We start from the raw sequence: 16,021 nt of genomic DNA, 5'->3' as shown, positions 1-16,021 counted from the left end.
TAGAGAACCATGGTGGATTCCCAGCTGATTAAGCAAAGGATTTTTAAAGGAACAGGGTGAAAAGTGCGGATCCTGTTTCAGTCTAAGACTGAAACAGGATCCGAACTTTTCACCTGCCACATACATATCCTCTTCCCCCATAATAAATACAAACTGCAGTACTGACAGAGGGCGTGGCCGTGGCAGCCATCCTGAGTTTAAGGAAGCACAGATGAACCTTATCAAAATTATGGTAAAAGTGCTGGAAAAGCTGGCAAATAATTTCCATGGTAGTGGTTATTTCAAAAGCTCTGTGGCATACTTCTTTGATCTAGCCAGTTAACTGGGCCCAGGCATAGTGGGATGTAGAGAACCATGGTGAATTCCCAGCTGATGAAGCAAAGGATTCTTAAAGGAACAGGATGAAAAGTGAGGATCCTGTTTCAGTCTCTGAAACACAATACTCACTTTTCACCTGCCACACACATGCCCCTTTCTCCTCTCTGAGTATTATAAAAACAAACCACAGAACTGACAGAGGGCTTGCCACACCGGCCACCCAGATCCCACATAAAAACTTCCCCTACAGCGATTCCTTGTTATTCTAACTGCCGAAAGTACTCTGGCTTTTAAAATAGTGGAGAAAGGATGGTGGAATGATACTTAAAAGAATGTATTCTTGCCAGTCTCCAGTACCAAGTACCGGCCACACCAAGTGAGCTAGGCCTCAGCATAGTTTTTTCCATGGCAGTCATCTCGAGATTAAGGAGGAAGAGATGAACCTTATGACAATTATGGTGAAATGTGCTGCTAAAACTGGAAAATAATTCTCAACGTAGTGGTTATTTCAAAAGCTAGGTGGAATAATACTTGGAACCAGGCAGTTTTCTGGGTGCACTCATAGAGGAGTCTAGAGAACGATGGTGTATTCCCAGCTGATGAAGCAAAAGATTCTTAATGGAACGGGGTGAAAGGTGGGGATCCTATTTCAGTTTAAGACAGAAACGGGATCCGCACTTTTCTCCTGCCACAGACATGCCCACTTCTCCTTTCTGGCGAAATTAAAAACAAACCAGCGAACTGACAGAGGGCCTGCGCTCCCCCCCCAACTCCGAACCCACAAAAAAAAAGTACCCTCCAGCTACTAATTATTATGCTAACTTGCAAAACGTTCCCTGCATTTTAAAATAATGGAGAAAGGATGGTGGGATGATACTTAAAAGAATGTAATCCTGCCAGTCTCCAGTACCAAGTATCGGTCACACCAAGTGAGCTAGGCCTCAGCATAGTTTTGTCCATGGCAGCCATCTCGAGATTAAGGAGGAAGAGAGGAACCTTATCACAATTATGGTGAAAGATGCTGCAAAAACTGGCAAATAATTCTCAACATAGTGGTTATTTCAAAACCTCTGTGGAATACTTCTTGGAACCAGGCAGTTTTCTGGGCCCACGCATAGAGGGGCCTAGAGAACCATGGTGGATTCCCAGGTGATGAATCAAAGGATTCTTAAAGGAACATGCTGAAAAGTGCGGATCCTGTTTCAGTCTAAGATTGAAACTGCATATGCACTTTTTGCCTGCAACACACATGCCCACTTCTCCTGTCTGGGGATAACAAAAACAAACCAGCGAACTGACAGAGGGCCTGCCCTCCCCCACCCACACTGACACCACCAAAAAAAAAAAAGTCCCCTCCAGCTACTAATTATTATGCTAACTTGAAAATGTTCCCTGCATTTTTAAATAATGGAGAAAGGATGGTGGAAGGATACTTAGAAGAATGGCTCCTTCTCAGTCTCCACTAACAAAAATAGGCCACACCAAGTCAGCTACTCCTCTGCATAGTTATGTCCGTGGCAGCCATCTTGGGTTTAAGGAGGCACATACAAACGTTATCACAATTATGGTGAAACGTGCTGAAAACCTGGCAAAGAATTCTCAACGTACTGGTTAATTTAAAAGCTCTGCGGCATACTTCTTGGAACAAGCCAGTTACTTCTGCCCACGCATAGATAGGTATAGAGAACCATGGTGGATTCCCAGGTGATGAACCAAAGGATTCTTAAAGGTACAGGCTGAAAAGTGCGGATCCTGTTTCAGTCTAAGACTGAAAGATGATCCGCATTTTTTGCCTGCAACACACATGTCCACTTCTCCTCTCTAGGGATAACAAAAACAACACATTGGATAGACAGATGGCCTGCCACCGCCCCCCACCACCCATACAAAAACGTCCCCTCCAGCCACTCATCCTTATGCTATCGGGCGAAAGGTCCTCTGCCTTTTAAAAGAATGGAGATAGGATGGTGGAATTATACCTAAAAGACTGGCTTATTGCCAGACACCCATACCAACTATTGGCAAAAGCAAGTGACCTCGGCCTCAGCACACCTTTGTCCATGGCAGCCATCTTGGGTTTAAGGAGGCACAGATGAACCTTATAACAATTATGGTGATAGGTGCTGCAAAAGCTGTCAAATAATTCTCATGGTAGTGGTTATTTGAAAAGTTCTGCGGCATAATACTTTGAACTAGCCAGTTAACTGAGCCTACACATAGAGCGGTCTAGAGACCCATGGTGGATTCCCAGCTGATGAAGCAAAGGTTTTTTAAAGGAACGGGGTGAAAGTTGCGGTTCCTGTTTCAGCCTAACACAGAAACGGATTCCGCACTTTTCACCTGCCACACACATGCCCACTTATCCTCTCTGGTGATAAAAAAAACAAACCATCGAACTGACAGAGAGCCAGCCCTCCTCCACCCACACCAACCCCCAAAAAAGAAAAGTCCCCTCCAGCTCCTAAATATTATGCTAACTTCTAAAATGTTCCCTGCATTTTTAAATAATGGAGAAGGGATGGTGGAATGATACTTAGAAGAATGGCTTCTTGTCAGACTCCACTAACAAAAATAGGCAACACCAAGTCAGCTACGCCTCAGCATAGTTATGTCCGTGACAGCCATCTTGTGTTTAAGGAGGCACATACAAACGTTATCACAATTATGGTGAAACGTGCAGAAAACCTGGCAAATAATTCTCAACGTACTGGTTAATTCAAAAGCTCTGCGGCATACTTCTTGGAACAAGCCAGTTACCTCTGCCCACGCATAGATGGGTCTAGAGATCCATGGTGGAATCCCAGGTGATGAATCAAAGGATTCTGAAAGGAATAGGCTGAAAAGTGCAGATCCTGTTTCAGTCTAAGTCTGAAACAGGATCCGCACTTTTTGCCTGCAACACACATGCCCACTTCTCCTCTCTAGGGATAAAAAAAACTACCCATCGGATTGACATATGGACTGCCCCCATCCCCCATGACCCCACACAAAATGTTCACTACAGCGACTCATCCTTATGCTATCTGGAGAAAGGTCCTCTGCCTTTTAAAAAAATGGAGATATGATGGTGGAATTATACCTAAAAGAGTGGCTTATTGCCAGACTCCCATACCAACTATTGGGAACAGCAAGTGACATAGGCCCCAGCACACCTTTGTCCGTGGCAGCGATCTTAGCTTTAAGGAGGCACAGATGAATATTATCACAATTATGGCGAAAGGTGCTTCAAAAGCTGTCAAATAATTCTCATGGCAGTGATCATTTCAAAAGCTCTGGGGCATAATTCTTTGAACCAGCCAGTTAACTGGGCCCACGCATAGAGCGGTCTAGAGACGCATGGTGGATTCTCTGCTAATGAAGCAAAGGATTCTTAAAGGAACGGGGTTAAAAGTGCGGGTCCTGTTTCAATCTAAGACAGAAACGGGATGCGCACTTTTGACTTGCCACACACATGCCCACTCCTCCTCTCTGGGGAAAATAAAAACTAACCAGCGAACTGACAGAGGGCCTGCGTCCCCCACCCACACAGACCCCACAACAAAAAATCCCCTCCAGCTACTAATTATTATGCTAAATTGCAAAAGGTTCCCTGCATTTTAAAATAATGGAGAAAGGATGGTGGAATGATACTTAAAAGAATGGCCCCGTTCCAGACTCCAGTAACAAGTGTCATGAAATCGAAGTGAGCTAGGCCTCAGCATAGTTTTCTCCGTGGCAGCCATCTTGTGTTTAAGGAGGCACATACAAACGTTATCACAATTATGGTGAAACGTGCCGCAAAAACTGACAAATAATTCTCAACGTACTGGTTAATTCAAAAGCTCTGCAACATACTTCTTGGAACAAGCCTGTTACCAGTGCCCAGGCATCGAGGGGTCTAGAGAACCATGGTGGATTCCCAGGTGATGAATCAAAGAATTCTTTAAGGAACAGGCTGAAAAGTGCGGATCCTGTTTCAGTCTCTGAAACAGGATATGCACTTTTAACCTGCCACACACATGCCCACTTCTCCTCTCTGGGGTAATAAAGGCAAACCACAGAAGTGACAGAGGGCTTGCCCCACGAGCCCCCAGACCCCACATAAAAACTTCCCCTCCAGCCACTCCTTCTTATTCTAATTGCCGAAAGGTGCTCTAGCTTTTAAAATAGTGGAGAGAGGATAGTGGAATGATACTTAAAAGAATGTATTCTTGCAAGTCTCCAGTACCAAGTATCGGCCACACCAAGTGAGGTAGGCCTCTGCATAGTTTTGTCCATGGCACCCATCTCGAGATTAAGCAGGAAGAGACGAATCTTATGAAAATTATGGTGAAAGGTGCTGCAAAAACTGGCAAATAATTCTCAACGTAGTGGTTATTTTAAAAGCTCTGTGGAATACTTCATGGAACCAGGCAGTTTTCTGGGCCCAAGCATAGAGTGGCCTAGAGAACCATGGTGTATTCCCAGCTTTTGAAGTAAAGGATTCTTAATGGAACAGGGTGAAATGTGCGGATCCTGTTTTTGTCTAAGACTGAAACAGGATCTGCACTTTTCACCTGCCAGACACATGCCCACTTCTCCTCTCTGGGGATAATAAAAACAAACCAGTGAACTGACAGAGGGCCTGCCCTCCCCCCCTCACACCGACCCCACAAAAAAAAAGTCCCATCCAGCTACTAATTAGTATGCTAACTTGCAAAATGTTCCCTGCATTTTTAAATAATGAAGAAGGGATGGTGGAATGTTACTTAGAAGAATGGCTTCTTGTCAGTCTCCACTAACAAAAATAGGCAACACCAAGTCAACTACGCCTCAGCGTAGTTATGCCCGTCGCAGCCATCTTGGGTTTAAGGAGGCACATACAAATGTTATCACAATTATGGTGAATCCTGCTGAAAAAGTGGCAAATAATTCTCAACCTACTGGTTAATTTAAAGCTCTGTGGCATACTTCTTGGAACAAGCCAGTTACCTGTGCCCACACATACATGGGTCTAGAGAACCATGGTGGATTCCCAGGTGATGAATCAAAGGATTCTTAAAGGAACAGGCTGAAAAGTGCGGATCCTGTTTCAGTCTAAGCCTGAAACAGGATCCACACTTTTTGCCTGCAACACACATGCCCACTTCTCCTATCTAGGGATAACAAAAACAACCCATCGGATAGACAGATGGCCTGCCCCCGCCCCCCCAACCACCCCACACAAAAACGTCCCCTCCAGTGACTCATCCTTATGCTATCTGGCGAAAGGTCCTCTGCCTTTTAAAATAATGAAGATAGGATGGTGGAATTATACCTAAAAGACTGGCTTATTGCCAAACACCCATACCAAGTATTGGCAACAGCATGTGACCTAGGCCCCAGCACAAGTTTGTCCGTGGCAGCCATCTTGGGTTTAAGGAGCCCCAGATGGACCTTATAACAATTATTGTTATAAGTGCTGCAAACGCTGTCAAATAATTATCATGGTAGTGGTTATTTCAAAATCTCTGCGGCATTATTGTTTGAACTAACCAGTTAACTGAGCCCACGCATAGAGCGGTGTAGAGACCCATGGTAGATTCCCAGCTGATAAAGCAAAGGATTCTTAAAGGAACGGGGTGAAAAGTGCGGGTCCTGTTTCAGTCTAAGACAGAAATGGAATCCACACTTTTCCCCTGCCACACACATGCCCACTTCTCCTCTCTGGGGAAAATAAAAACCAAGCAGTGAACTGACAGAGGGCTTGCCCCACCAGCCCCCAAACCCCACATAAAAACTTCGCCTCCAGTCACTCCTTCTTATTCTAACTGCAGAAAGGTGCTCTGGCTTTTAAAATAGCGGAGAAGGATGCTGGAATGATACCTAAAAGAATGTATTCTTGCCACTCTCCAGTACCAAGTTTCGGCCACATCACGTGAGCTAGGCCTCAGCATAGTTTTGTCCAAGGGAGCCATCTCGAGATTAAAGAGGAAGAGATGAACCATGTGAAAATTATGGTGAAAGGTGCTGCAAAAACTGGCAAATAATTCTCAACGTAGTGGTTATTTCAAAAGCTCTGTGGAATACTTCCTGGAACCAGGCAGTATTCTGGGCCCACCCATAGAGGGGTCTAGAGAACCATGGTGGATTCCCAGGTGATGAATCAAAGGATTCTTAAAGGAACAGGCTGAAAAGTGCGCATCCTGGTTCAGTCTAAGACTGAAACAGTATATGCACTTTGTGCCTGCAACACACATGCCCTCTTCTCCTCTATAGGGATAACAAAAACAACCCATCGGATTGACAAATGGCCTGCCCAGGCCCCCCACCACCGCACACAAAAAAGTCCCCTCCAGTGACTCATCTTTATGCTATCTGGCGAAAGGTCCTCTGTCTTTTAAAATAATGGAGATAGGATGGTGGAATTATACCTAAAACACTGGCTTATTGCCAGACTCCCATACCAATTATTGGCAACAGGAAGTGACCTAGGCCTGAGCATAGGTTTGTCCGTGGCAGCCATCTAGGGTTTAAGGAAGCACAGATGAACATTATCAAAATTATCGTAAAAGGGGTGGAAAAGCTGGCAAATAATTTCCATAGTAGTGGTTATTTCAAAAGCTCGGTGGCATACTTCTTTGAACTAGCCAGTTAACTGGGTCCATGCATAGTGGCATGTAGAGAACCATGGTGGATTCCCAGCTGATGAAGCGAAGGATTCTAAAAGGAACAGGATGAAAAGTGGGGATCCTGTTTCAGTCTCTGAAACAGGATCCGCACTTTTCCCCTGCCACACACCTGCCCACTTCTCCTCTCTGGGGATAATAAAAACAAACCACAGAACTGACAGAGGGCTTTCCGCACCAGCCACCCAGACCCCACACAAAAACTTCCCCTCCAGCGACTGCTTGTTATTCTAACTTCAGAAAGGTCCTTTGGCTTCTAAAATAGTCAAGAAAGGATGGTGGAATGATACTTAAAAGAATGTAATCCTGCCAGTCGCCAGTACCAAGTATCGGCCATACCAAGTGAGCTAGGCCTCAGCATAGTTTTGTCCATGGCAGGCATCTCGAGATTAAGGAGGAAGAGACCAACCTTATGACAAATATGGTGAAAGGTGCTGCAAAAACTGGCAAATACTTCTCAAAGTAGTGGTTATTTCCAAAGCTCTGTGGAATACTTCATGGAACCAGTCAGTTTTCTGGGCCCAAGCATACTGTGCCTAGAGAATGATGGTGTATTCCCAGCTGTTGAAGTAAAGGATTCTTAATGGAATGGGGTGAAATGTGCGGATCCTGTTTCTGTCTAAACCTGAAACAGGATCTGCACTTTTGACCTGCCAGACACATGCCCACTTCTCCTCTCTGGGGATAATAAAAACAAACCAGCGAACTGAAAGAGGGCCTGCCCTCCCCCAACCACACTGACCCGACAAAAAAAAAAGTCCCCTGCAGCTTCTAATTATTATGCTAACTTGCAAAATGTTCCCTGCATTTTTAAATAATGGAGAAAGGATGGTGGAATGATAGTTAGAAGAATGGCTTCTTGTCAGTCTCCACTAACAAAAATAGGAAACACCAAGTCAGCTACGCCTCAGCATAGTTATGTCCGTGGCAGCCATCTTGGTTTTCAGGAGGCACATACACACGTTATAACAATTATGGTGAAACGTGCTGAAAAACTGGCAAAGAATTCCAACGTACTGGTTAATTCAAAAGCTCTGCGGCATACTTCTTGGAACAAGCCTGTTACCTGTGCCCACGCATAGAGGGGTCAAGAGAACCGTGGTGGATTCACAGGTGATGAATCAAAGGATTCTTAAAGGAACAGGGTGAAAAGTGCGGATCCTGTTTCAGTCTAAGACTGAAACAGGATCCGCACTTTTTGCCTGCAACGCATATGCTCACTTCTCCTCTCTAGGTGTAACAAAAAGAACCCATCGGATTGACAGATGGCCTGCCCCCACCCCTCACCACCCCACACAAAAATGTTCCCTCCAGCGACTCATCCTTACGCTATCTGGTGATAGGTCATCTGCCTTTTAATCTAATGGAGATAGGAAGGTGGAATTTTACCTAAAACACTGGCTTATTGCCATTTTCCCATACCAACTATTGGCAACAGCAAGTGACCTAGGCCTTAGCACACGTTTGTCCCTGGCAGCCATCTTGGGTTTAAAGGGGCACAGATGAACCTTATCACAATTATGGTGAAAGTTGTTGAAAAAGCTGTCAAATAATTCTCATGGTAGTGGTTATTTCAAAAGGTCTGCGGCATAATCCTTTGAACCAGCCAGTTAATTGGTCCCACGCATAGAGCGGCCTAGAGTCCCATGGTGGATTTCCTGCTGATGAAGCAAAGGATTCTTAGAGGAATGGGATGAAAAGTGCGGGTCCTGTTTCAGTCTAAGACAGAAACGGGATGCGCACTTTTCACCTGCCACACACGTGCCCACTTCTCCTCTCTGGGGAAAACAAAAACTAACCAGCGAACTGACAGCGGGTCTGGGCCCCCCAGCCACACAGACCCCACAAAAAAAAGTCCCCTCCAGCTAGTAATTATTATGCTAACTTGTAAAAGTTCCCCTGCATTTTTAAATAATGGAGAAACGATGGTGGCATGATACTTAAAAGAATGGCCACCTTCCAGGCTCCAGTAACAAGTGTCGTGAATTCTAAGTGACCTAGGCTTCAGCATATTTTTCTCCGTGGCAGCCATCTTGTGTTTAAGGAGGCACAGACGAGCCTTATCACAACCTTGGTGATATGTGCTGCAAAAACTGGCAAATAATTCTACACGTAGTGTTTATTTCAAAAGCTCTTTTGCATACATGGTACTGGCCAGTTACCTGGGATCATGCATATAGGGGTCTAGGGAACCATGGTGGATTCCCAGGTGATTAATCAAAGGATTCTTAAAGGAACAGGCTAAAAAGTGCGGATCCTGTTTCAGCCTAATACTGAAACAGGATCTGCACTTTTCACCTGCCACACACATATCCTCTTCCCCTGTCTGGGCATAATAAATAAAAACTGGTGGACTGACAGAGGGTCTGTCCCCCACCCAACCCGACCCCGCAAAAAACATCCCCTCCAGTGACTCATCCTTATGCTAACTGTCGAAAGTTGCTCTGCCTTTTAATATAAGGGAGAAAGGACGGTCCAATGATAATTAAAAGACTGGATTCTTGTCAGAATCCCGTACCAAGTATTGGCAACACCAAGCGATATAACCCTCAGTATAGGTTTGTCCGTAGCAGCAATCCTGGGTTTAAGGAAGAACAGATGAACCTTATCAAAATTATGGTCAAAGTGCTGGAAAAGCTGGCAAATAATTTCCATGGTAGTGGTTATTTCAAAAGCTCTGTGGCATACTTCTTTGAACTAGCCAGTTAACTGGGCCCACGCATAGAAAACCATGGTGGATTCCCAGGTGATGAAGCAAAGGATTCTTAAAGGAACGGGATGAAAAATGTTGATCCTGTTTCAGTCTCTGAAACAGGATCTGCAATTTTCAACTGCCCCACACAAGCCCACTTCTCCTCTCTGGGGATAATAAAAACAAACCACAGAACTGACAAAGGGCTTGCCCCACCAGCCACCCAGACCCCACAAAAAACTTCCCCTCCAGCGACTCCTTGTTATTCTAACTGCCGACAGTGCTCTGGCTTATAAATAGTAGAGAAAGGGTGGTGGAATGATACTTAAAACAATGTATTCTTGCCAGTCTCCACTATCAAGTATCGACCACACCAAGTGAGGTAGGCCTCAGCATAGTTTTTTCCATGGCAGCCATCTCTAGATTAAGGAGGAAGAGACGAACCTTATGACAATTTTGGTAATAGGTGCTGCAAATCTGGCAAATAATTCTCAACGTAGTGGTTATTTCAAAAGCTCTGTGGAGGCCGGGCGCGGTGGCTCACGCCTGTAATCCTAGCTCTCTGGGAGGCCGAGGTGGGCGGATCGTTTGAGCTCAGGAGTTCGAGACCAGCCTGAGCAAGAGCGAGACCCCATCTCTACTAAAAATAGAAAGAAATTATATGGACAACTAAAATATATATATACAAAAAATTAGCCGGGCATGGTGGTGCATGCCTGTAGTCCCAGCTACTCGGGAGGCTGAGGCAGGAGGATCACTTAAGCCCAGGAGTTTGAGGTTGCTGTGAGCTGGGCTGACGCCATGGCACTCACTCTAGCCTGGGCAACAGAGTGAGACTCTGTCTAAAAAAAAAAAAAAAAAGCAGCTCTGTGGAATACTTCATGGAACCAGGCAGTTTTCTGGGCCCAAACATAGAGTGGCCTAGGGAACCATGGTGTATTCCCAGCTGTTGAAGTATAGGATTCTTAATGGAACGGGGTGAAAAGTGCAGGTCCTGTTTCTGTCTAAGACTGAAACAGGATCCGCACTTTTCACCTGCCACACACATGCCCACTTCTCCTTTCTCGGGATAAAAAATAAACCCAGTGAACTCACAGAGGGCCTGCCCTCCTCCACCCACACCGACCCCATCCTAAAAAACGTCCCCTCCAACTACTAATTATTATGCTAACTTGCAAAATTTCACTGCATTTTAAACAATGGAGAAAGGATGGTGGAATGATACTTAGAAGAATGGCTTCTTGTCAGTCTCCACTAACAAAAATAGGCCACACCAAGTCAGCTACGCCTCAGCATAGTTATGTCCCTGGCAGCCATCTTGGGTTTAAGGAGGCATATACAAACGTTATCACAATTATGGTGAAACGTGCTGAAAAACTGGCAAAGAATTCTCAACGTACTGGTTAATTCAAAAGCTCTGCGGCATACTTCTTCGAACAAGCCAGTTTCCTGTGCCCACGTCGAGAGGGGTCTAGAGAACCATGGTAGATTCCCAGGTGATGAATCAAAGGATTCTTAAAAGAACAGGCTGAAATGTGTGGATCCTGTTTCAGTCTAAGACTCAAACAGGATCCGCACTTTTTGCCTGCAACACACATGCCCTCTTCTCTTCTCTCGGTATAAGAAAAACAACCCATCAGATTGACAGATGGCCTGCCCCCGCCTCCCATCACCCCACACAAAAACGTCTCCTCCAGAGACTCATACTTATGCTATCTGGTGAAAGGTCCTCTGCCTTTTAAAATAATGGAGATAGGATGGTGGAATTATACCTAAACGACTGGCTAATTGCCAGACACCCATACCAAGTATTGGCAACAGCAAGTGACCTAGGCCTCAGCACACGTTTGTCCCTGGCAGCCATCTTGGGTTTAAGGAGGCACAGATGAACCTTATCACAATTATTGTGAAAGGTGCTGCAAAAGCTGTCAAATAATTATCATGGTAGTGGTTATTTCAAAAGCTCTGCGGCATAATGCTTTGAACTAGTCTGTTCACTGGGCCCATGCATAGAGCGGTATAGAGACCCATGGTGGATTCCCAGCTGATGAAGCCAAGGATTCTTAAAGGAACAGGGTGAAAAGTGCAGGGCCTGATTCAGTCTAAGACAGAAACGGGATCCACACTTTTCACCTGCCACACAGATGCCCACTTCTCCTCTCTAAGGAAAATAAACACAAACTAGCGAACTGACATAGGGCCAGCGCCCCTCACCCACACTGATCCCACGAAAAAAATGTACCCTCCAGCTACTAATTATTATGCTAACTTGCAAAAGTTTCCCTGCATTTTAAAATAATGGAGTAAGAATGGTGGAATGATACTTAAAAGAATGGCCTCCTTCCAGGCTCCAGTAACAAGTGTCGTGAAATCCAAGTGACCTAGGCCTAAGCATAGTTTTCTCCGTGGCAGCCATTTTGTGTTTAAGGAGGCACAGACTAACCTTATCACAATTATGGTGATATGTGCTGCAAAAACTGGCAAATAATTCTACACGTAGTGTTTATTTCAAAAGCTGTGCGGCATACATCTTGGAACTGGCCAGGTACCTGGGCCCATCCATGGAGGGGTCTAGGGAACCATGGTGGATTCCCAGCTGATGAATCAAAGGATTTTAAAGGAACAGGCTGAAAAGTGCGGATCCTGTTTCAGTCTAAGACTGAAACAGGATCCGCACTTTTCACCAGCCACACACAAATCCACTTCCACTGTCTGGGCATAATAAAAAAAAAAAAAAAAACAGGACTCACAGAGGGCCTGTCCCCGAACCCACCCCGACCCCACACAAAAACGTCCCTTCCGTTCACTCATCCTTATGCTAATTTCCGAAAGTTGCTCTGGCTTTTAATATAAGGGAGAAAGTATGGTGCAATGATAATTAAAAGACTGGATTCTTGTCAGACTCCCGTACCAAGTATTGGCAACACCAAGCGAGAGAGCCGTCAGTATAGGTTTGTCCATGGCAGGCATCTAGGATTTAAGGAAGCACAGATGAACCTTATCAAAATTATGGTAAAAGTGCTGAAAAAGCTGGCAAATAATTTCCATGGTGGTGGTTATTTCTAAAGCTCTGCAGCATACTTCTTTCAACTAGCCAGTTAACTGAGCCCACGCATAGTTGGGTGAAGAGAACCATGGTGGATTCCCTGCTGATGAAGCAAAAGATTCTTAAAGGAACGGGATGAACAGTGCGGATCCTATTTCATTCTTTGAAACAGGATCCCCACTTTTCACCTGCCAAACACAAGCCCACTTCTCCTCTCTGGGCATAATAAAAAGAAACCACAGAACTGAGAGAGGACTTGCCCCACCAGCCCCCCAGACCCCACATAAAAACTTCCACTCCAGTGACTCCTTGTTTTTCTAACTGCCGAAAGGTGCTATGGCTTTTAAAATAGTGGAGAAAGGATGGTGGAATGATACTTTTTTTTTTTTTTTTTTTTTTTAGACAGAGTCTCACTCTGTCGCCCAGGCTAGAGTGAGTGCCCTGGCGTCAGCTTAGCTCACAGCAACCTCAGACTCCTGGGCTCAAGCGATCCTACTGCCTCAGCCTCCCGAGTGGCTGGGACTACAGACATGCACCACCATGCCCGGCTAATTTTTTCTCTATATATTTTTAGTTGGCCATATAATTTCTTTCTATTTATAGTAGAGACGGGGTCTCGCTCTTGCTCAGGCTGGTCTCGAACTCCTGACCTCGAGCAATGCACCCGCCTCGGCCTCCCAGAGAGCTAGGATTACAGGCGTGAGCCACCGCGCCCGGCCCTGGAATGATACTTAAAAGAATGTAATCCTGCCAGTCTCCAGTACCAAGTATCGGCCACACCAAGTGAGCTAGGCCTCAGCATAGTTTTGTCCATGGCAGGGATCTCGAGATTAAGGAGGAAGAGATGAACCTTATGACAATTATGGTGAAAGGCGCTGCAAAAACTGGCAAATAATTCTCAACATAGTGGTTATTTCAAAAGCTCTGTGGAATACTTCTTGGAATCAGGCAGTTTTCTGGGCCCACGCATAGAGGGGCCTAGAGAACCATGGTGGATTCCCAGATGATGAAGCAAAGGATTCTTTAAGGAACAGGCTGAAAAGTGCGGATCATTTTTCAGTCAAAGACTGAAACAGTATATGCACTTTTTGCCTGCAACACACATGCCCACTTCTCCTCTCTAGGGATAACAAAAACAACCCATCGGATTGACAGATGGCCTGCCCCCGCCGCCCACCACCGCACACAAAAACGTCCCCTCCAGCCACTCATCCTTATGCTATCTGGCGAAAGGTCCTCTGCTTTTTAAAATAATGGTGATAGGATGGTGGAATTGTACCTAAAAGCCTGGCTGATTGCCAGGCTCCCATACCAATTATTGGCAACAGGAAGTAACCTAGGCCTCAGCACACGTTTGTCCCTGGCAGCCATCTTGGGTTTAAGGAGGCCAAGATGAACCTTATAACAATTATGGTTATAGGTGCTGCAAAAGCTGTCAAATAATTCTCATGGTAGTGGTTATTTCAAAAGCTCTGCGGCATAATTCTTTGAACTAGCCTGTTAACTGGGCCCACGCATAGAGTGGTCTAGAGACCCATGGTGGATTCCCAGGTGATGAAGCAAAGGATTCTTAAACGAACATGGGTAAAAAGTGCGCATGATGTTTGAATCTCTGAAACAAGATCCGCACTTTTCCCCTGCCACACACATGCCCACTTCTCCTCTCTGGGGATAATAAAAACAAACCTGCGAACTGACAGAGGGCCTGACCCACCCACCCACAACGACCCCACCAAAAAAAAACGTCCCATCCAGCTACTAATTATTAGGCTAACTTGCAAAATTTCCCTGCATTTTTAAACAATGGAGAAAGGATGGTGGAATGATACTTAGAAGAATGGCTTCTTGCCAGTCTCCACTAACAAAAATAGGCAAAACCAAGTCAGCTACGCCTCAGCATAATTATGTCCACGGCAGACATCTTGGATTTAAGGAGGCACATACAAACGTTATCACAATTATAGTGAAACGTGCTGAAAAACTGGCAAAGGATTCTCAACGTACTGGTTAATTCAAAAGCTCTGCGGCATAGTTCTTCGAACAAGCCAGTTACCTGTGCCCACGCAGAGAAGGGGCTAGAGAACTATGGTGGAATCCCAGGTGATGAATCAAAGTATTCTTAAAGGAACAGGTTGAAAAGTGCGGATCCTGTTTCAGTCTAAGACTGAAACAGGATCCGCACTTCTTGCCTGCAACACACATGCCCACTTCTCTTCTCTAGGGATAACAAAAACAACCCAACAGATTGACAGATGGCCTGCCCCCGCCCCCCATCACCCCAAACAAAAACGTCCCTCCAGCGACTCATCCTTATGCTATCTGGTGAAAGGTCCCTGCCTTTTCAAATAATGGAGATAGGATAGTGGAATTATACATAAAAGCCTGGCTTATTGCCAGACACCCATACCAATTATTGGCAACAGCAAGTGACCTAGGCCTCAGCACACGTTTGTCCGTGGCAGCCATCTTGGGTTTTAGGAGGCACAGATGAACCTTATCACAATTATTGTGAACGGTGCTTCAAAAGCTATCAAATAATTCTCATGGTGGATTCCCAGCTCATGAAGCAAAGGATTCTTAAAGGAACGGGGTGAAAAGTGCAGGTCTTCTTTCAGTCTAAGACAGAAACAGGATCCACGCTTTTTACCTGCCACACACATGTGCACTCCTCCTCTCTAAGGAAAGTAAACAGAAACTAGCGATCTGACAGAGGGCCTGGGCCCCCCACCCACACAGACCCCACACAAAAAAAATGTACCCTCCAGCTACTAATTATTATGCTATCTTGCAAAAGGTTCCCTGCATTTTAAAATAATGGAGTAAGAATGGTGGAATGATACTTAAAAGAATGGCCTCCTTCCAGGCTCCAGTAACAAGTGTCGTGAAATCCAAGTGACCTAGGCCTCAGCATAGTTTTCTCCGTGGCAGCCGTCTTGTGTTTAAGGAGGCACAGACCAACCTTATCACAATTATGATGATATGTGCTGCAAAAACTGGAAAATAATTCTACACTTAGTGTTTATTTCAAAGCTCTGTGGCATACTTCTTGGTACTGGCCAGTTACCTGGGCCCATGCATAGAGGGGGCTAGGGAACCATGGTGGATTCCCAGCTGATGAATCAAAGGATTCTTAAAGGAACAGACTGAAAAGTGCAGATCCTGTTTCTGTCTAAGACTGAAACAGGATCCGCACTTTTTTGCCTGCAACACACATGGGTATTTCTCCTCTCTAGGGATAACAAAAACAACCCATCGGATTGACAGATGGCCTGGCCCCGCCCCCCACCACACCGAAACAAAAACGTCCGCTCCAGCGACTCATCCTTATGCTACCTGGCG

Source organism: Eulemur rufifrons, chromosome 28, assembly GCF_041146395.1.
Source record: "Eulemur rufifrons isolate Redbay chromosome 28, OSU_ERuf_1, whole genome shotgun sequence".
NCBI lineage: Eukaryota > Metazoa > Chordata > Mammalia > Primates > Lemuridae > Eulemur > Eulemur rufifrons.
Note: the sequence above shows the minus strand (reverse complement) of the source record.